At 51.5% G+C, this 18,165-nt stretch overlaps 30 pseudogenes; all 30 read left to right on the top strand.

Moving 5' to 3' along the window:
* Positions 1–506: 506 nt before the first annotated feature.
* LOC141056424 (5S ribosomal RNA) lies at positions 507–625 on the top strand (annotated as a pseudogene).
* Positions 626–1,086: 461 nt separating this feature from the next.
* Positions 1,087–1,205, top strand: LOC141057916 (5S ribosomal RNA; annotated as a pseudogene).
* Positions 1,206–1,478: 273 nt separating this feature from the next.
* Positions 1,479–1,597, top strand: LOC141051786 (5S ribosomal RNA; annotated as a pseudogene).
* A 77-nt stretch (positions 1,598–1,674) lies between these two features.
* Positions 1,675–1,793, top strand: LOC141054329 (5S ribosomal RNA; annotated as a pseudogene).
* Positions 1,794–2,254: 461 nt separating this feature from the next.
* On the top strand, positions 2,255–2,373 carry LOC141058120 (5S ribosomal RNA; annotated as a pseudogene).
* A 469-nt stretch (positions 2,374–2,842) lies between these two features.
* LOC141054339 (5S ribosomal RNA) lies at positions 2,843–2,961 on the top strand (annotated as a pseudogene).
* Positions 2,962–4,599: 1,638 nt separating this feature from the next.
* Positions 4,600–4,718, top strand: LOC141056435 (5S ribosomal RNA; annotated as a pseudogene).
* A 461-nt stretch (positions 4,719–5,179) lies between these two features.
* LOC141058414 (5S ribosomal RNA) lies at positions 5,180–5,298 on the top strand (annotated as a pseudogene).
* A 273-nt stretch (positions 5,299–5,571) lies between these two features.
* Positions 5,572–5,690, top strand: LOC141054344 (5S ribosomal RNA; annotated as a pseudogene).
* A 460-nt stretch (positions 5,691–6,150) lies between these two features.
* LOC141058126 (5S ribosomal RNA) lies at positions 6,151–6,269 on the top strand (annotated as a pseudogene).
* A 77-nt stretch (positions 6,270–6,346) lies between these two features.
* LOC141054350 (5S ribosomal RNA) lies at positions 6,347–6,465 on the top strand (annotated as a pseudogene).
* Positions 6,466–7,318: 853 nt separating this feature from the next.
* Positions 7,319–7,437, top strand: LOC141055208 (5S ribosomal RNA; annotated as a pseudogene).
* Positions 7,438–7,709: 272 nt separating this feature from the next.
* On the top strand, positions 7,710–7,828 carry LOC141054356 (5S ribosomal RNA; annotated as a pseudogene).
* A 265-nt stretch (positions 7,829–8,093) lies between these two features.
* Positions 8,094–8,212, top strand: LOC141058134 (5S ribosomal RNA; annotated as a pseudogene).
* A 77-nt stretch (positions 8,213–8,289) lies between these two features.
* Positions 8,290–8,408, top strand: LOC141054361 (5S ribosomal RNA; annotated as a pseudogene).
* Positions 8,409–8,485: 77 nt separating this feature from the next.
* On the top strand, positions 8,486–8,604 carry LOC141051892 (5S ribosomal RNA; annotated as a pseudogene).
* A 461-nt stretch (positions 8,605–9,065) lies between these two features.
* LOC141057920 (5S ribosomal RNA) lies at positions 9,066–9,184 on the top strand (annotated as a pseudogene).
* Positions 9,185–10,037: 853 nt separating this feature from the next.
* On the top strand, positions 10,038–10,156 carry LOC141057925 (5S ribosomal RNA; annotated as a pseudogene).
* A 469-nt stretch (positions 10,157–10,625) lies between these two features.
* On the top strand, positions 10,626–10,744 carry LOC141054364 (5S ribosomal RNA; annotated as a pseudogene).
* An 845-nt stretch (positions 10,745–11,589) lies between these two features.
* Positions 11,590–11,708, top strand: LOC141055329 (5S ribosomal RNA; annotated as a pseudogene).
* Positions 11,709–11,784: 76 nt separating this feature from the next.
* LOC141054370 (5S ribosomal RNA) lies at positions 11,785–11,903 on the top strand (annotated as a pseudogene).
* A 77-nt stretch (positions 11,904–11,980) lies between these two features.
* LOC141054448 (5S ribosomal RNA) lies at positions 11,981–12,099 on the top strand (annotated as a pseudogene).
* A 461-nt stretch (positions 12,100–12,560) lies between these two features.
* On the top strand, positions 12,561–12,679 carry LOC141058655 (5S ribosomal RNA; annotated as a pseudogene).
* A 468-nt stretch (positions 12,680–13,147) lies between these two features.
* On the top strand, positions 13,148–13,266 carry LOC141058647 (5S ribosomal RNA; annotated as a pseudogene).
* A 1,238-nt stretch (positions 13,267–14,504) lies between these two features.
* LOC141057935 (5S ribosomal RNA) lies at positions 14,505–14,623 on the top strand (annotated as a pseudogene).
* An 853-nt stretch (positions 14,624–15,476) lies between these two features.
* Positions 15,477–15,595, top strand: LOC141052615 (5S ribosomal RNA; annotated as a pseudogene).
* A 273-nt stretch (positions 15,596–15,868) lies between these two features.
* Positions 15,869–15,987, top strand: LOC141051791 (5S ribosomal RNA; annotated as a pseudogene).
* Positions 15,988–17,036: 1,049 nt separating this feature from the next.
* Positions 17,037–17,155, top strand: LOC141057939 (5S ribosomal RNA; annotated as a pseudogene).
* Positions 17,156–17,428: 273 nt separating this feature from the next.
* On the top strand, positions 17,429–17,547 carry LOC141051794 (5S ribosomal RNA; annotated as a pseudogene).
* A 461-nt stretch (positions 17,548–18,008) lies between these two features.
* LOC141057946 (5S ribosomal RNA) lies at positions 18,009–18,127 on the top strand (annotated as a pseudogene).
* The last annotated feature ends 38 nt before the right edge of the window (positions 18,128–18,165 follow it).

Raw genomic sequence — 18,165 nt, forward strand, 5'->3', positions numbered from 1 at the left:
ATAGGAGACTGGCTGGGAATCCCTGGTCCTGTTGACATTTTGTACATTTTTTTTCCAAGCTTGCCCTTCCGAGTTTATCCTTCTTGAAAAGAACGTCAGAGATGGCACGCTTCCGTCAACGGCCATTCTAAGCTTAATATGCATGCCCTAGTCAGATCGCAGCCGCTAAGCAGCTTGAGGCCGGGCCAGTACCGGCATGGGAGACTGGCTGGGAATCCCTGGTCCTGTTGACATTTTGTACGTTTTATTTCCAAGCTTGCCCTTCCGAGTTTATCCTTCTTGAAAAGAACGTCAGAGATGGCACGCTTCCGTCAACGGCCAGTCTAAGCTGAATATGCATGCCCTCGTCAGATCGCAGCCGCTAAGCAGCTTGAGGCCGGGCCAGTACCGGCATGGGAGACTGGCTGGGAATCCCTGGTCCTGTTGACATTTTGTACGTTTTTTTTCCAAGCTTGCCCTTCCGAGTTTATCCTTCTTGAAAAAAACGTCAGAGATGGCACGCTTCCGTCAACGGCCATTCTAAGCTGAATATGCATGCCCTCGTCAGATCGCAGCTGCTAAGCAGCTTGAGGCCGGGCCAGTACCGGCATGGGAGACTGGCTGGGAATCCCTGGTCCTGTTGACATTTTGTACGTTTTTTTTCCAAGCTTGCCCTTCCGAGTTTATCCTTCTTGAAAAGAACGTCAGAGATGGCACGCTTCCGTCAACGGCCATTCTAAGCTGAATATGCATGCCCTCGTCAGATCGCAGCAGCTTGAGGCCGGGCCAGTACCAGCATGGGAGACTGGCTGGGAATCCCTGGTCCTGTTGACATTTTGTACGTTTTATTTCCAAGCTTGCCCTTCCGAGTTTATCCTTCTTGAAAAGAACGTCAGAGATGGCACTCTTCCGTCAATGTCCCTTCTAAGCTGAATATGCATGCCCTCATCAGATCGCAGCTGCTAAGCAGCCGGAGGCCGGGCCAGTACCGGCATGGGAGACTGGCTGGGAATCCCTGGTCCTGTTGACATTTTGTACGTTTTTTTTCCAAGCTTGCCCTTCCGAGTTTATCCTTCTTGAAAAAAACGTCAGAGATGGCACGCTTCTGTCAACGGCCATTCTAAGCTGAATATGCCTGCCCTCGTCAGATCGCAGCCACTAAGCAGCTTGAGGCCGGGCCAGTACCGGCATGGGAGACTGGCTGGGAATCCCTGGTCCTGTTGACATTTTGTACGTTTTTTTTCCAAGCTTGCCCTTCCGAGTTTATCCTTCTTGAAAAGAACGTCAGAGATGGCACGCGTCTGTCAACGGCCATTCTAAGCTGAATATGCATTCCCTCGTCACATCGCAGCCGCTAAGCAGCTTGAGGCCGGGCCAGTACCGGCATAGGAGACTGGCTGGGAATCCCTGGTCCTGTTGACATTTTGTACATTTTTTTTCCAAGCTTGCCCTTCCGAGTTTATCCTTCTTGAAAAGAACGTCAGAGATGGCACGCTTCCGTCAACGGCCATTCTAAGCTGAATATGCATGCCCTCGTCAGATCGCAGCCGCTAAGCAGCTTGAGGCCGGGCCAGTACCAGCATGGGAGACTGGCTGGGAATCCCTGGTCCTGTTGACATTTTGTACGTTTTATTTCAAAGCTTGCCCTTCCGAGTTTATCCTTCTTGAAAAGAACGTCAGAGATGGCACGCTTCCGTCAACGGCCATTCTAAGCTGAATATGCATGCCCTCGTCAGATCGCAGCCGCTAAGCAGCTTGAGGCCGGGCCAGTACCGGCATGGGAGACTGGCTGGGAATCCCTGGTCCTGTTGACATTTTGAATGTTTTTTTTCCAAGCTTGCCCTTCCGAGTTTATCCTTCTTGAAAAGAACGTCAGAGATGGCACGCTTCCGTCAACGGCCATTCTAAGCTGAATATGCATGCCCTCGTCAGATCGCAGCAGCTTGAGGCCGGGCCAGTACCGGCATGGGAGACTGGCTGGGAATCCCTGGTCCTGTTGACATTTTGTACGTTTTATTTCCAAGCTTGCCCTTCCGAGTTTATCCTTCTTGAAAAGAACGTCAGAGATGGCACACTTCCGTCAATGGCCATTCTAAGCTGAATATGCATGCCCTCATCAGATCGCAGCCGCTAAGCAGCCTGAGGCCGGGCCAGTACCGGCATGGGAGACTGGCTGGGAATCCCTGGTCCTGTTGACATTTTGTACGTTTTTTTTCCAAGCTTGCCCTTCCGAGTTTATCCTTCTTGAAAAAAACGTCAGAGATGGCACGCTTCCGTCAACGGCCATTCTAAGCTGAATATGCCTGCCCTCGTCAGATCGCAGCCGCTAAGCAGCTTGAGGCCGGGCCAGTACCGGCATGGGAGACTGGCTGGGAATCCCTGGTCCTGTTGACATTTTGTACGTTTTTTTTCCAAGCTTGCCCTTCCGAGTTTATCCTTCTTGAAAAGAACGTCAGAGATGGCACGCGTCCGTCAACGGCCATTCTAAGCTGAATATGCATACCCTCGTCACATCGCAGCCGCTAAGCAGCTTGAGGCTGGGCCAGTACCGGCATGGGAGACTGGCTGGGAATCCCTGGTCCTGTTGACATTTTGTACGTTTTATTTCCAAGCTTGCCCTTCCGAGTTTATCCTTCTTGAAAAGAACGTCAGAGATGGCACGCTTCCGTCAACGGCCATTCTAAGCTGAATATGCATCCCCTCGTCAGATCGCAGCCGCTAAGCAGCTTGAGGCCGGGCCAGTACCGGCATGGGAGACTGGCTGGGAATCCCTGGTCCTGTTGACATTTTGTACGTTTTATTTCCAAGCTTGCCCTTCCGAGTTTATCCTTCTTGAAAAGAACGTCAGAGATGGCACGCTTCTGTCAACGGCCATTCTAAGCTGAATATGCATGCCCTCGTCAGATCGCAGCCGCTAAGCAGCTTGAGGCCGGGCCAGTACCGGCATGGGAGACTGGCTGGGAATCCCTGGTCCTGTTGACATTTTGTACGTTTTATTTCCAAGCTTGCCCTTCCGAGTTTATCCTTCTTGAAAAGAACGTCAGAGATGGCACGCTTCCGTCAACGGCCATTCTAAGCTGAATATGCATGCCCTCGTCAGATCGCAGCAGCTTGAGGCCGGGCCAGTACCGGCATGGGAGACTGGCTGGGAATCCCTGGTCCTGTTGACATTTTGTACGTTTTTTTTTCCAAGCTTGCCCTTCCGAGTTTATCCTTCTTGAAAAGAACGTCAGAGATGGCACGCTTCCGTCAACGGCCATTCTAAACTGAATATGCATGCCCTCGTCACATCGCAGCCGCTAAGCAGCTTGAGGCCGGGCCAGTACCGGCATGGGAGACTGGCTGGGAATCCCTGGTCCTGTTGACATTTTGTACGTTTTATTTCCAAGCTTGCCCTTCCGAGTTTATCCTTCTTGAAAAAAACGTCAGAGATGGCACGTTTCCGTCAACGGCCATTCTAAGCTGAATATGCATGCCCTTGTCAGATCGCAGCCGCTAAGCAGCTTGAGGCCGGGCCAGTACCGGCATGGGAGACTGGCTGGGAATCCCTGGTCCTGTTGACATTTTGTACGTTTTTTTTCCAAGCTTGCCCTTCCGAGTTTATCCTTCTTGAAAAAAACGTCAGAGATGGCACGCTTCCATCAACGGCCATTCTAAGCTGAATATGCCTTCCCTCGTCAGATCGCAGCCGCTAAGCAGCTTGAGGCCGGGCCAGTATCGGCATGGGAGACTGGCTGGGAATCCCTGGTCCTGTTGACATTTTGTACGTTTTTTTTCCAAGCTTGCCCTTCCGAGTTTATCCTTCTTGAAAAGAACGTCAGAGATGGCACGCTTCCGTCAACGGCCATTCTAAGCTGAATATGCATTCCCTCGTCAGATCGCAGCCGCTAAGCAGCTTGAGGCCGGGCAAGTACCGGCATGGGAGACTGGCTGGGAATCACTGATCGTGTTGACATTTTGTACGTTTTATTTCCAAGCTTGCCCTTTCGAGTTTAACCTTCTTGAAAAGAACGTCAGAGATGGCACACTTCCGTCAATGGCCATTCTAAGCTGAATATGCATGCCCTCGTCAGATTGCAGCTGCTAAGCAGCTTGAGGCTGGGCCAGTACCGGCATGGGAGACTGGCTGGGAATCCCTGGTCCTGTTGACATTTTGTACGTTTTATTTCCAAGCTTGCCCTTCCGAGTTTATCCTTCTTGAAAAGAACGTCAGAGATGGCACGCTTCCGTCAATGGCCATTCTAAGCTGAATATGCATGCCCTCGTCAGATCGCAGTCGCTAAGCAGCTTGAGGCCGGGCCAGTACCGGCATGGGAGACTGGCTGGGAATCCCTGGTCCTGTTGACATTTTGTACGTTTTTTTTCCAAGCTTGCCCTTCCGAGTTTATCCTTCTTGAAAAAAACGTCAGAGATGGCACGCTTCCGTCAACGACCATTCTAAGCTGAATATGCATGCCCTCGTCAGATTGCAGCCGCTAAGCAGCTTGAGGCTGGGCCAGTACCGGCATGGGAGACTGGCTGGTAATCCCTGGTCCTGTTGACATTTTGTACGTTTTATTTCCAAGCTTGCCCTTCCGAGTTTATCCTTCTTGAAAAGAACGTCAGAGATGGCACGCTTCCGTCAACGGCCATTCTAAGCTGAATATGCATGCCCTCGTCAGATCGCAGCTGCTAAGCAGCTTGAGGCCGGGCCAGTACCGGCATGGGAGACTGGCTGGGAATCCCTGGTCCTGTTGACATTTTGTATGTTTTTTTTCCAAGCTTGCCCTTCCGAGTTTATCCTTCTTGAAAAGAACGTCAGAGATGGCACGCTTCCGTCAACGGCCATTCTAAGCTGAATATGCATGCCCTCGTCAGATCGCAGCAGCTTGAGGCCGGGCCAGTACCAGCATGGGAGACTGGCTGGGAATCCCTGGTCCTGTTGACATTTTGTACGTTTTATTTCCAAGCTTGCCCTTCCGAGTTTATCCTTCTTGAAAAGAACGTCAGAGATGGCACACTTCCGTCAATGGCCCTTCTAAGCTGAATATGCATGCCCTCATCAGATCGCAGCCGCTAAGCAGCCGGAGGCCGGGCCAGTACCGGCATGGGAGACTGGCTGGGAATCCCTGGTCCTGTTGACATTTTGTACGTTTTTTTTCCATGCTTGCCCTTCCGAGTTTATCCTTCTTGAAAAAAACGTCAGAGATGGCACGCTTCCGTCAACGGCCATTCTAAGCTGAATATGCCTGCCCTCGTCAGATCGCAGCCACTAAGCAGCTTGAGGCCGGGCCAGTACCGACATGGGAGACTGGCTGGGAATCCCTGGTCCTGTTGACATTTTGTACGTTTTTTTTCCAAGCTTGCCCTTCCGAGTTTATCCTTCTTGAAAAGAACGTCAGAGATGGCACGCGTCCGTCAACGGCCATTCTAAGCTGAATATGCATGCCCTCGTCACATCGCAGCCGCTAAGCAGCTTGAGGCCGGGCCAGTACCGGCATAGGAGACTGGCTGGGAATCCCTTGTCCTGTTGACATTTTGTACATTTTTTTTCCAAGCTTGCCCTTCCGAGTTTATCCTTCTTGAAAAGAACGTCAGAGATGGCACGCTTCTGTCAACGGCCATTCTAAGCTGAATATGCATGCCCTCGTCAGATCGCAGCCGCTAAGCAGCTTGAGGCCGGGCCAGTACCGGCATGGGAGACTGGCTGGGAATCCCTGGTCCTGTTGACATTTTGTACGTTTTTTTTCCAAGCTTGCCCTTCCGAGTTTATCCTTCTTGAAAAGAACGTCAGAGATGGCACACTTCCGTCAGTGGCCATTCTAAGCTGAATATGCATGCCCTCGTCACATCGCAGCAGCTTGAGGCCGGGCCAGTACCGGCATGGGAGACTGCCTGGGAATCCCTGGTCCTGTTGACATTTTGTACGTTTTATTTCCAAGCTTGCCCTTCCGAGTTTATCCTTCTTGAAAAGAACGTCAGAGATGGCACACTTCTGTCATTGGCCATTCTAAGCTGAATATGCATGCCCTCGTCAGATCGCAGCCGCTAAGCAGCCTGAGGCCGGGCCAGTACCGGCATGGGAGACTGCCTGGGAATCCCTGGTCCTGTTGACATTTTGTATGTTTTTTTTCCAAGCTTGCCCTTCCGAGTTTATCCTTCTTGAAAAAAAGTCAGAGATGGCACGCTTCCGTCAACGGCCATTCTAAGCTGAATATGCCTGCCCTCGTCAGATCGCAGCCGCTAAGCAGCTTGAGGCCGGGCCAGTACCGGCATGGGAGACTGGCTGGGAATCCCTGGTCCTGTTGACATTTTGTACGTTTTTTTTCCAAGCTTGCCCTTCCGAGTTTATCCTTCTTGAAAAAAACGTCAGAGATGGAACGCTTCCGTCAACGGCCATTCTAAGCTGAATATGCATGCCCTCGTCAGATCGCAGCCGCTAAGCAGCTTGAGGCCGGGCCAGTACCGGCATGGGAGACTGGCTGGGAATCCCTGGTCCTGTTGACATTTTGTATGTTTTATTTCCAAGCTTGCCCTTCCGAGTTTATCCTTCTTGAAAAGAACGTCAGAGATGGCACGCTTCCGTTAACGGCCATTCTAAGCTGAATATGCATGCCCTCGTCAGATCGCAGCCGCTAAGCAGCTTGAGGCCGGGCCAGTACCGGCATGGGAGACTGGCTGGGAATCCCTGGTCCTGTTGACATTTTGTATGTTTTTTTTCCAAGCTTGCCCTTCCGAGTTTATCCTTCTTGAAAAGAACGTCAGAGATGGCATGCTTCCGTCAACGGCCATTCTAAGCTGAATATGCATGCCCTCGTCAGATCGCAGCAGCTTGAGGCCGGGCCAGTACCGGCATGGGAGACTGGCTGGAAATCCCTGGTCCTGTTGACATTTTGTACGTTTTATTTCCAAGCTTGCCCTTCCGAGTTTATCCTTCTTGAAAAGAACGTCAGAGATTGCACACTTCCGTCAATGGCCATTCTAAGCTAAATATGCATGCCCTCGTCAGATCGCAGCTGCTAAGCAGCCTGAGGCCGGGCCAGTACCGGCATGGGAGACTGGCTGGGAATCCCTGGTCCTGTTGACATTTTGTACGTTTTTTTTCCAAGCTTGCCCTTCCGAGTTTATCCTTCTTGAAAAGAACGTCAGAGATTGCACACTTCCGTCAATGGCCATTCTAAGCTAAATATGCATGCCCTCGTCAGATCGCAGCTGCTAAGCAGCCTGAGGCCGGGCCAGTACCGGCATGGGAGACTGGCTGGGAATCCCTGGTCCTGTTGACATTTTGTACGTTTTTTTTCCAAGCTTGCCCTTCCGAATTTATCCTTCTTGAAAAAAACGTCAGAGATGGCACGCTTCTGTCAACGGCCATTCTAAGCTGAATATGCCTGCCCTCGTCAGATCGCAGCCGCTAAGCAGCTTGAGGCCGGGCCAGTACTGGCATGGGAGACTGGCTGGGAATCCCTGGTCCTGTTGACATTTTGTACATTTTTTTCCAAGCTTGCCCTTCCGAGTTTATTCTTCTTGAAAAAAACGTCAGAGATGGCACGCTTCCGTCAACGGCCATTCTAAGCTGAATATGCATGCCCTCGTCAGATCGCAGCCGCTAAGCAGCTTGAGGCCGGGCCTGTACCGGCATGGGAGACTGGCTGGGAATCCCTGGTCCTGTTGACATTTTGTACGTTTTATTTCCAAGCTTGCCCTTCCGAGTTTATCCTTCTTGAAAAGAACGTCAGAGATGGCACGCTTCCGTCAACGGCCATTCTAAGCTGAATATGCATGCCCTCGTCAGATCGCAGCCGCTAAGCAGCTTGAGGCCGGGCCAGTACCGGCATGGGAGACTGGCTGGGAATCCCTGGTCCTGTTGACATTTTGAATGTTTTTTTTCCAAGCTTGCCCTTCCGAGTTTATCCTTCTTGAAAAGAACGTCAGAGATGGCACGCTTCCGTCAACGGCCATTCTAAGCTGAATATGCATGCCCTCGTCAGATCGCAGCAGCTTGAGGCCGGGCCAGTACCGGCATGGGAGACTGGCTGGGATTCCCTGGTCCTGTTGACATTTTGTACGTTTTATTTCCAAGCTTGCCCTTCCGAGTTTATCCTTCTTGAAAAAAACGTCAGAGATGGCACGCTTCCGTCAACGGCCATTCTAAGCTGAATATGCCTGCCCTCGTCAGATCGCAGCCGCTAAGCAGCTTGAGGCCGGGCCAGTACCGGCATGGGAGACTGGCTGGGAATCCCTGGTCCTGTTGACATTTTGTACATTTTTTTTCCAAGCTTGCCCTTCCGAGTTTATCCTTCTTGAAAAGAACGTCAGAGATGGCACACTTCCGTCAACGGCCATTCTAAGCTGAATATGCATGCCCTCGTCAGATCGCAGCCGCTAAGCAGCTTGAGGCCGGGCCAGTACCGGCATGGGAGACTGGCTGGGAATCCCTGGTCCTGTTGACATTTTGTACGTTTTATTTCCAAGCTTGCCCTTCCGAGTTTATCCTTCTTGAAAAGAACGTCAGAGATGGCACGCTTCCGTCAACGGCCATTCTAAGCTGAATATGCATGCCCTCGTCAGATCGCAGCTGCTAAGCAGCTTGAGGCCGGGCCAGTACTGGCATGGGAGACTGGCTGGGAATCCCTGGTCCTGTTGACATTTTGTATGTTTTTTTTCCAAGCTTGCCCTTCCGAGTTTATCCTTCTTGAAAAGAACGTCAGAGATGGCACGCTTCCGTCAACGGCCGTTCTAAGCTGAATATGCATGCCCTCGTCAGATCGCAGCAGCTTTAGGCCGTGCCAGTACCAGCATGGGAGACTGGCTGGGAATCCCTGGTCCTGTTGACATTTTGTACGTTTTATTTCCAAGCTTGCCCTTCCGAGTTTATCCTTCTTGAAAAGAACGTCAGAGATGGCACACTTCTGTCAATGGCCCTTCTAAGCTGAATATGCATGCCCTCATCAGATCGCAGCCGCTAAGCAGCCGGAGGCCGGGCCAGTACCGGCATGGGAGACTGGCTGGGAATCCCTGGTCCTGTTGACATTTTGTACGTTTTTTTTCCAAGCTTGCCCTTCCGAGTTTATCCTTCTTGAAAAAAACGTCAGAGATGGCACGCTTCTGTCAACGGCCATTCTAAGCTGAATATGCCTGCCCTCGTCAGATCGCAGCCACTAAGCAGCTTGAGGCCGGGCCAGTACCGGCATGGGAGACTGGCTGGGAATCCCTGGTCCTGTTGACATTTTGTACGTTTTTTTTCCAAGCTTGCCCTTCCGAGTTTATCCTTCTTGAAAAGAACGTCAGAGATGGCACGCGTCCGTCAACGGCCATTCTAAGCTGAATATGCATTCCCTCGTCACATCGCAGCCGCTAAGCAGCTTGAGGCCGGGCCAGTACCGGCATAGGAGACTGGCTGGGAATCCCTGGTCCTGTTGACATTTTGTACATTTTTTTTCCAAGCTTGCCCTTCCGAGTTTATCCTTCTTGAAAAGAACGTCAGAGATGGCACGCTTCCGTCAACGGCCATTCTAAGCTGAATATGCATGCCCTAGTCAGATCGCAGCCGCTAAGCAGCTTGAGGCCGGGCCAGTACCGGCATGGGAGACTGGCTGGGAATCCCTGGTCCTGTTGACATTTTGTACGTTTTATTTCCAAGCTTGCCCTTCCGAGTTTATCCTTCTTGAAAAGAACGTCAGAGATGGCACGCTTCCGTCAACGGCAAGTCTAAGCTGAATATGCATGCCCTCGTCAGATCGCAGCCGCTAAGCAGCTTGAGGCCGGGCCAGTACCGGCATGGGAGACTGGCTGGGAATCCCTGGTCCTGTTGACATTTTGTACGTTTTTTTTCCAAGCTTGCCCTTCCGAGTTTATCCTTCTTGAAAAGAACGTCAGAGATGGCACGCTTCCGTCAACGGCCATTCTAAGCTGAATATGCATGCCCTCGTCAGATCGCAGCAGCTTGAGGCCGGGCCAGTACCAGCATGGGAGACTGGCTGGGAATCCCTGGTCCTGTTGACATTTTGTACGTTTTTTTTCCAAGCTTGCCCTTCCGAGTTTATCCTTCTTGAAAAAAACGTCAGAGATGGCACGCTTCTGTCAACGGCCATTCTAAGCTGAATATGCCTGCCCTCGTCAGATCGCAGCCACTAAGCAGCTTGAGGCCGGGCCAGTACCGGCATGGGAGACTGGCTGGGAATCCCTGGTCCTGTTGACATTTTGTACGTTTTTTTTCCAAGCTTGCCCTTCCGAGTTTATCCTTCTTGAAAAGAACGTCAGAGATGGCACGCGTCCGTCAACGGCCACTCTAAGCTGAATATGCATTCCCTCGTCACATCGCAGCCGCTAAGCAGCTTGAGGCCGGGCCAGTACCGGCATAGGAGACTGGCTGGGAATCCCTGGTCCTGTTGACATTTTGTACATTTTTTTTCCAAGCTTGCCCTTCCGAGTTTATCCTTCTTGAAAAGAACGTCAGAGATGGCACGCTTCCGTCAACGGCCATTCTAAGCTGAATATGCATGGCCTTGTCAGATCGCAGCCGCTAAGCAGCTTGAGGCCGGGCCAGTACCAGCATGGGAGACTGGCTGGGAATCCCTGGTCCTGTTGACATTTTGTACGTTTTATTTCCAAGCTTGCCCTTCCGAGTTTATCCTTCTTGAAAAGAACGTCAGAGATGGCACGCTTCCGTCAACGGCCATTCTAAGCTGAATATGCATGCCCTCGTCAGATCGCAGCCGCTAAGCAGCTTGAGGCCGGGCCAGTACCGGCATGGGAGACTGGCTGGGAATCCCTGGTCCTGTTGACATTTTGTATGTTTTTTTTCCAAGCTTGCCCTTCCGAGTTTATCCTTCTTGAAAAGAACGTCAGAGATGGCACGCTTCCGTCAACGGCCATTCTAAGCTGAATATGCATGCCCTCGTCAGATCGCAGCAGCTTGAGGCCGGGCCAGTACCGGCATGGGAGACTGGCTGGGAATCCCTGGTCCTGTTGACATTTTGTACGTTTTATTTCCAAGCTTGCCCTTCCGAGTTTATCCTTCTTGAAAAGAACGTCAGAGATGGCACACTTCCGTCAACGGCCATTCTAAGCTGAATATGCATGCCCTCGTCAGATCGCAGCCGCTAAGCAGCTTGAGGCTGGGCCAGTACTGGCATGGGAGACTGGCTGGGAATCCCTGGTCGTGTTGACATTTTGTACGTTTTTTTTCCAAGCTTGCCCTTCCGAGTTTATCCTTCTTGAAAAGAACGTCAGAGATGGCACACTTCCGTCAATGGCCATTCTAAGCTGAATATGCATGCCCTTGTCAGATCGCAGCAGCTTGAGGCCGGGCCAGTACCGGCATGGGAGACTGGCTGGGAATCCCTGGTCCTGTTGACATTTTGTACGTTTTATTTCCAAGCTTGCCCTTCCGAGTTTATCCTTCTTGAAAAGAACATCAGAGATTGCACACTTCCGTCAATGGCCATTCTAAGCTAAATATGCATGCCCTCGTCAGATCGCAGCTGCTAAGCAGCCTGAGGCCGGGCCAGTACCGGCATGGGAGACTGGCTGGGAATCCCTGGTCCTGTTGACATTTTGTACGTTTTTTTTCCAAGCTTGCCCTTCCGAGTTTATCCTTCTTGAAAAAAACGTCAGAGATGGCACACTTCCGTCAACGGCCATTCTAAGCTGAATATGCCTGCCCTCGTCAGATCGCAGCCGCTAAGCAGCTTGAGGCCGGGCCAGTACTGGCATGGGAGACTGGCTGGGAATCCCTGGTCCTGTTGACATTTTGTACGTTTTTTTCCAAGCTTGCCCTTCCGAGTTTATTCTTCTTGAAAAAAACGTCAGAGATGGCACTCTTCCGTCAACGGCCATTCTAAGCTGAATATGCATGCCCTCGTCAGATCGCAGCCGCTAAGCAGCTTGAGGCCGGGCCAGTACCGGCATGGGAGACTGGCTGGGAATCCCTGGTCCTGTTGACATTTTGTACGTTTTATTTCCAAGCTTGCCCTTCCGAGTTTATCCTTCTTGAAAAGAACGTCAGAGATGGCACGCTTCCGTCAACGGCCATTCTAAGCTGAATATGCATGCCCTCGTCAGATCGCAGCCGCTAAGCAGCTTGAGGCCGGGCCAGTACCGGCATGGGAGACTGGCTGGGAATCCCTGGTCCTGTTGACATTTTGAATGTTTTTTTTCCAAGCTTGCCCTTCCGAGTTTATCCTTCTTGAAAAGAACGTCAGAGATGGCACGCTTCCGTCAACGGCCATTCTAAGCTGAATATGCATGCCCTCGTCAGATCGCAGCAGCTTGAGGCCGGGCCAGTACCGGCATGGGAGACTGGCTGGGAATCCCTGGTTCTGTTGACATTTTGTACGTTTTATTTCCAAGCTTGCCCTTCCGAGTTTATCCTTCTTGAAAAGAACGTCAGAGATGGCACACTTCCGTCAACGGCCATTCTAAGCTGAATATGCATGCCCTCATCAGATCGCAGCCGCTAAGCAGCCTGAGGCCGGGCCAGTACCGGCATGGGAGACTGGCTGGGAATCCCTGGTCCTGTTGACATTTTGTACGTTTTTTTTCCAAGCTTGCCCTTCCGAGTTTATCCTTCTTGAAAAAAACGTCAGAGATGGCACGCTTCCGTCAACGGCCATTCTAAGCTGAATATGCCTGCCCTCTTCAGATCGCAGCCGCTAAGCAGCTTGAGGCCGGGCCAGTACCGGCATGGGAGACTGGCTGGGAATCCCTGGTCCTGTTGACATTTTGTACGTTTTTTTCCAAGCTTGCCCTTCCGAGTTTATCCTTCTTGAAAAGAACGTCAGAGATGGCACGCGTCCGTCAACGGCCATTCTAAGCTGAATATGCATACCCTCGTCACATCGCAGCCGCTAAGCAGCTTGAGGCTGGGCCAGTACCGGCATGGGAGACTGGCTGGGAATCCCTGGTCCTGTTGACATTTTGAACGTTTTATTTCCAAGCTTGCCCTTCCGAGTTTATCCTTCTTGAAAAGAACGTCAGAGATGGCACGCTTCCGTCAACGGCCATTCTAAGCTGAATATGCATCCCCTCGTCAGATCGCAGCCGCTAAGCAGCTTGAGGCCGGGCCAGTACCGGCGTGGGAGACTGGCTGGGAATCCCTGGTCCTGTTGACATTTTGTACGTTTTATTTCCAAGCTTGCCCTTCCGAGTTTATCCTTCTTGAAAAGAACGTCAGAGATGGCACGCTTCTGTCAACGGCCATTCTAAGCTGAATATGCATGCCCTCGTCAGATCGCAGCCGCTAAGCAGCTTGAGGCCGGGCCAGTACCGGCATGGGAGACTGCCTGGGAATCCCTGGTCCTGTTGACATTTTGTACGTTTTATTTCCAAGCTTGCCCTTCCGAGTTTATCCTTCTTGAAAAGAACGTCAGAGATGGCACGCTTCCGTCAACGGCCTTTCTAAGCTGAATATGCATGCCCTCGTCAGATCGCAGCAGCTTGAGGCCGGGCCAGTACCGGCATGGGAGACTGGCTGGGAATCCCTGGTCCTGTTGACATTTTGTACGTTTTTTTTTCCAAGCTTGCCCTTCCGAGTTTATCCTTCTTGAAAAGAACGTCAGAGATGGCACGCTTCCGTCAACGGCCATTCTAAACTGAATATGCATGCCCTCGTCACATCGCAGCCGCTAAGCAGCTTGAGGCCGGGCCAGTACCGGCATGGGAGACTGGCTGGGAATCCCTGGTCCTGTTGACATTTTGTACGTTTTATTTCCAAGCTTGCCCTTCCGAGTTTATCCTTCTTGAAAAAAACGTCAGAGATGGCACGCTTCCGTCAACGGCCATTCTAAGCTGAATATGCATTCCCTCGTCAGATCGCAGCCTCTAAGCAGCTTGAGGCCGGGCCAGTACCGGCATGGGAGACTGGCTGGGAATCCCTGGTCCTGTTGACATTCTGTATGTTTTTTTTCCAAGCTTGCCCTTCCGAGTTTATCCTTCTTGAAAAGAACGTCAGAGATGGCACGCTTCCGTCAATGGCCATTCTAAGCTGAATATGCATGCCCTCGTCAGATCGCAGCTGCTAAGCAGCTTGAGGCCGGGCCAGTACCGGCATGGGAGACTAGCTGGGAATCCCTGGTCCTGTTGACATTTTGTATGTTTTTTTTCCAAGCTTGCCCTTCCGAGTTCATCCTTCTTGAAAAGAACGTCAGAGATGGCACGCTTCCGTCAACGGCCATTCTAAGCTGAATATGCATGCCCTCGTCAGATCGCAGCAGCTTGAGGCCGGGCCAGTACCAGCATGGGAGACTGGCTGGGAATCCCTGGTCCTGTTGACATTTTGTACGTTTTATTTCCAAGCTTGCCCTTCCGAGTTTATCCTTCTTGAAAAGAACGTCAGAGATGGCACACTTCCGTCAATGGCCCTTCTAAGCTGAATATGCATGCCCTCATCAGATCGCAGCCGCTAAGCAGCCGGAGGCCGGGCCAGTACCGGCATGGGAGACTGGCTGGGAATCCCTGGTCCTGTTGACATTTTGTACGTTTTTTTTCCAAGCTTGCCCTTCCGAGTTTATCCTTCTTGAAAAAAACGTCAGAGATGGCACGCTTCCGTCAACGGCCATTCTAAGCTGAATATGCCTGCCCTCGTCAGATCGCAGCCACTAAGCAGCTTGAGGCCGGGCCAGTACCGGCATGGGAGACTGGCTGGGAATCCCTGGTCCTGTTGACATTTTGTACGTTTTTTTTCCAAGCTTGCCCTTCCGAGTTTATCCTTCTTGAAAAGAACGTCAGAGATGGCACGCGTCCGTCAACGGCCATTCTAAGCTGAATATGCATGCCCTCGTCACATCGCAGCCGCTAAGCAGCTTGAGGCCGGGCCAGTACCGGCATAGGAGACTGGCTGGGAATCCCAGGTCCTGTTGACATTTTGTACATTTTTTTTCCAAGCTTGCCCTTCCGAGTTTATCCTTCTTGAAAAGAACGTCAGAGATGGCACGCTTCCGTCAACGGCCATTCTAAGCTGAATATGCATACCCTCGTCAGATCGCAGCCGCTAAGCAGCTTGAGGCCGGGCCAGTACCGGCATGGGAGACTGGCTGGGAATCCCTGGTCCTGTTGACATTTTGTACGTTTTTTTTCCAAGCTTGCCCTTCCGAGTTTATCCTTCTTGAAAAGAACGTCAGAGATGGCACATTTCCGTCAATGGCCATTCTAAGCTGAATATGCATTCCCTCGTCAGATCGCAGCAGCTTGAGGCCGGCCCAGTACCGGCATGGGAGACTGCCTGGGAATCCCTGGTCCTGTTGAAATTTTGTACGTTTTATTTCCAAGCTTGCCCTTCCGAGTTTATCCTTCTTGAAAAGAACGTCAGAGATGGCACTCTTCCATCAATGGCCATTCTAAGCTGAATATGCATGCCCTCGTCAGATCGCAGCCGCTAAGCAGCCTGAGGCCGGGCCAGTACCGGCATGGGAGACTGGCTGGGAATCCCTGGTCCTGTTGACATTTTGTATGTTTTTTTTCCAAGCTTGCCCTTCCGAGTTTATCCTTCTTGAAAAAAACGTCAGAGATGGCACGCTTCCGTCAACGGCCATTCTAAGCTGAATATGCCTGCCCTCGTCAGATCGCAGCCACTAAGCAGCTTGAGGCCGGGCCAGTACTGGCATGGGAGACTGGCTGGGAATCCCTGGTCCTGTTGACATTTTGTATGTTTTTTTTCCAAGCTTGCCCTTCCGAGTTTATCCTTCTTGAAAAGAACGTCAGAGATGGCACGCGTCCGTCAACGGCCATTCTAAGCTGAATATGCATTCCCTTGTCACATCGCAGCCGCTAAGCAGCTTGAGGCCGGGCCAGTACCGGCATAGGAGACTGGCTGGGAATCCCTGGTCCTGTTGACATTTTGTACATTTTTTTTCCAAGCTTGCCCTTCCGAGTTTTTCCTTCTTGAAAAGAACGTCAGAGATGGCACGCTTCCGTCAACGGCCATTCTAAGCTGAATATGCATGCCCTCGTCAGATCGCAGCCGCTAAGCAGCTTGAGGCCGGGCCAGTACCAGCATGGGAGACTGGCTGGGAATCCCTGGTCCTGTTGACATTTTGTACGTTTTATTTCCAAGCTTGCCCTTCCGAGTTTATCCTTCTTGAAAAGAACGTCAGAGATGGCACGCTTCCGTCAACGGCCATTCTAAGCTGAATATGAATGCCCTCGTCAGATCGCAGCCGCTAAGCAGCTTGAGGCCGGGCCAGTACCGGCATGGGAGACTGGCTGGGAATCCCTGGTCCTGTTGACATTTTGTACGTTTTATTTCCAAGCTTGCCCTTCCGAGTTTATCCTTCTTGAAAAAAACGTCAGAGATGGCACGCTTCCGTCAACGGCCATTCTAAGCTGAATATGCATTCCCTCGTCAGATCGCAGCCTCTAAGCAGCTTGAGGCCGGGCCAGTACCGGCATGGGAGACTGGCTGGGAATCCCTGGTCCTGTTGACATTCTGTATGTTTTTTTTCCAAGCTTGCCCTTCCGAGTTTATCCTTCTTGAAAATAACGTCAGAGATGTCACGCTTCCGTCAATGGCCATTCTAAGCTGAATATGCATGCCCTCGTCAGATCGCAGCTGCTAAGCAGCTTGAGGCCGGGCCAGTACCGGCATGGGAGACTAGCTGGGAATCCCTGGTCCTGTTGACATTTTGTATGTTTTTTTTCCAAGCTTGCCCTTCCGAGTTTATCCTTCTTGAAAAGAACGTCAGAGATGGCACGCTTCCGTCAACGGCCATTCTAAGCTGAATATGCATGCCCTCGTCAGATCGCAGCAGCTTGAGGCCGGGCCAGTACCAGCATGGGAGACTGGCTGGGAATCCCTGGTCCTGTTGACATTTTGTACGTTTTATTTCCAAGCTTGCCCTTCCGAGTTTATCCTTCTTGAAAAGAACGTCAGAGATGGCACACTTCCGTCAATGGCCCTTCTAAGCTGAATATGCATTCCCTCATCAGATCGCAGCCGCTAAGCAGCCGGAGGCCGGGCCAGTACCGGCATGGGAGACTGGCTGGGAATCCCTGGTCCTGTTGACATTTTGTACGTTTTTTTTCCAAGCTTGCCCTTCCGAGTTTATCCTTCTTGAAAAAAACGTCAGAGATGGCACGCTTCCGTCAACGGCCATTCTAAGCTGAATATGCCTGCCCTCGTCAGATCGCAGCCACTAAGCAGCTTGAGGCCGGGCCAGTACCGGCATGGGAGACTGGCTGGGAATCCCTGGTCCTGTTGACATTTTGTACGTTTTTTTTCCAAGCTTGCCCTTCCGAGTTTATCCTTCTTGAAAAGAACGTCAGAGATGGCACGCGTCCGTCAACGGCCATTCTAAGCTGAATATGCATGCCCTCGTCACATCGCAGCCGCTAAGCAGCTTGAGGCCGGGCCAGTACCGGCATAGGAGACTGGCTGGGAATCCCAGGTCCTGTTGACATTTTGTACATTTTTTTTCCAAGCTTGCCCTTCCGAGTTTATCCTTCTTGAAAAGAACGTCAGAGATGGCACGCTTCCGTCAACGGCCATTCTAAGCTGAATATGCATGCCCTCGTCAGATCGCAGCCGCTAAGCAGCTTGAGGCCGGGCCAGTACCAGCATGGGAGACTGGCTGGGAATCCCTGGTCCTGTTGACATTTTGTACGTTTTTTTTCCAAGCTTGCCCTTCCGAGTTTATCCTTCTTGAAAAGAACGTCAGAGATGGCACATTTCCGTCAATGGCCATTCTAAGCTGAATATGCATGCCCTCGTCAGATCGCAGCAGCTTGAGGCCGGCCCAGTACCGGCATGGGAGACTGCCTGGGAATCCCTGGTCCTGTTGAAATTTTGTACGTTTTATTTCCAAGCTTGCCCTTCCGAGTTTATCCTTCTTGAAAAGAACGTCAGAGATGGCACACTTCCGTCAATGGCCATTCTAAGCTGAATATGCATGCCCTCGTCAGATCGCAGCCGCTAAGCAGCCTGAGGCCGGGCCAGTACCGGCATGGGAGACTGGCTGGGAATCCCTGGTCCTGTTGACATTTTGTATGTTTTTTTTCCAAGCTTGCCCTTCCGAGTTTATCCTTCTTGAAAAAAACGTCAGAGATGGCACGCTTCCGTCAACGGCCATTCTAAGCTGAATATGCCTGCCCTCGTCAGATCGCAGCCACTAAGCAGCTTGAGGCCGGGCCAGTACCGGCATGGGAGACTGGCTGGGAATCCCTGGTCCTGTTGACATTTTGTATGTTTTTTTTCCAAGCTTGCCCTTCCGAGTT

The sequence above is a fragment of the Dendrobates tinctorius genome, unplaced genomic scaffold (assembly GCF_039654945.1).
Source record: "Dendrobates tinctorius isolate UK_male_01 unplaced genomic scaffold, ASM3965494v1 ptg000011l, whole genome shotgun sequence".
NCBI classification, from domain to species: Eukaryota; Metazoa; Chordata; class Amphibia; order Anura; family Dendrobatidae; genus Dendrobates; species Dendrobates tinctorius.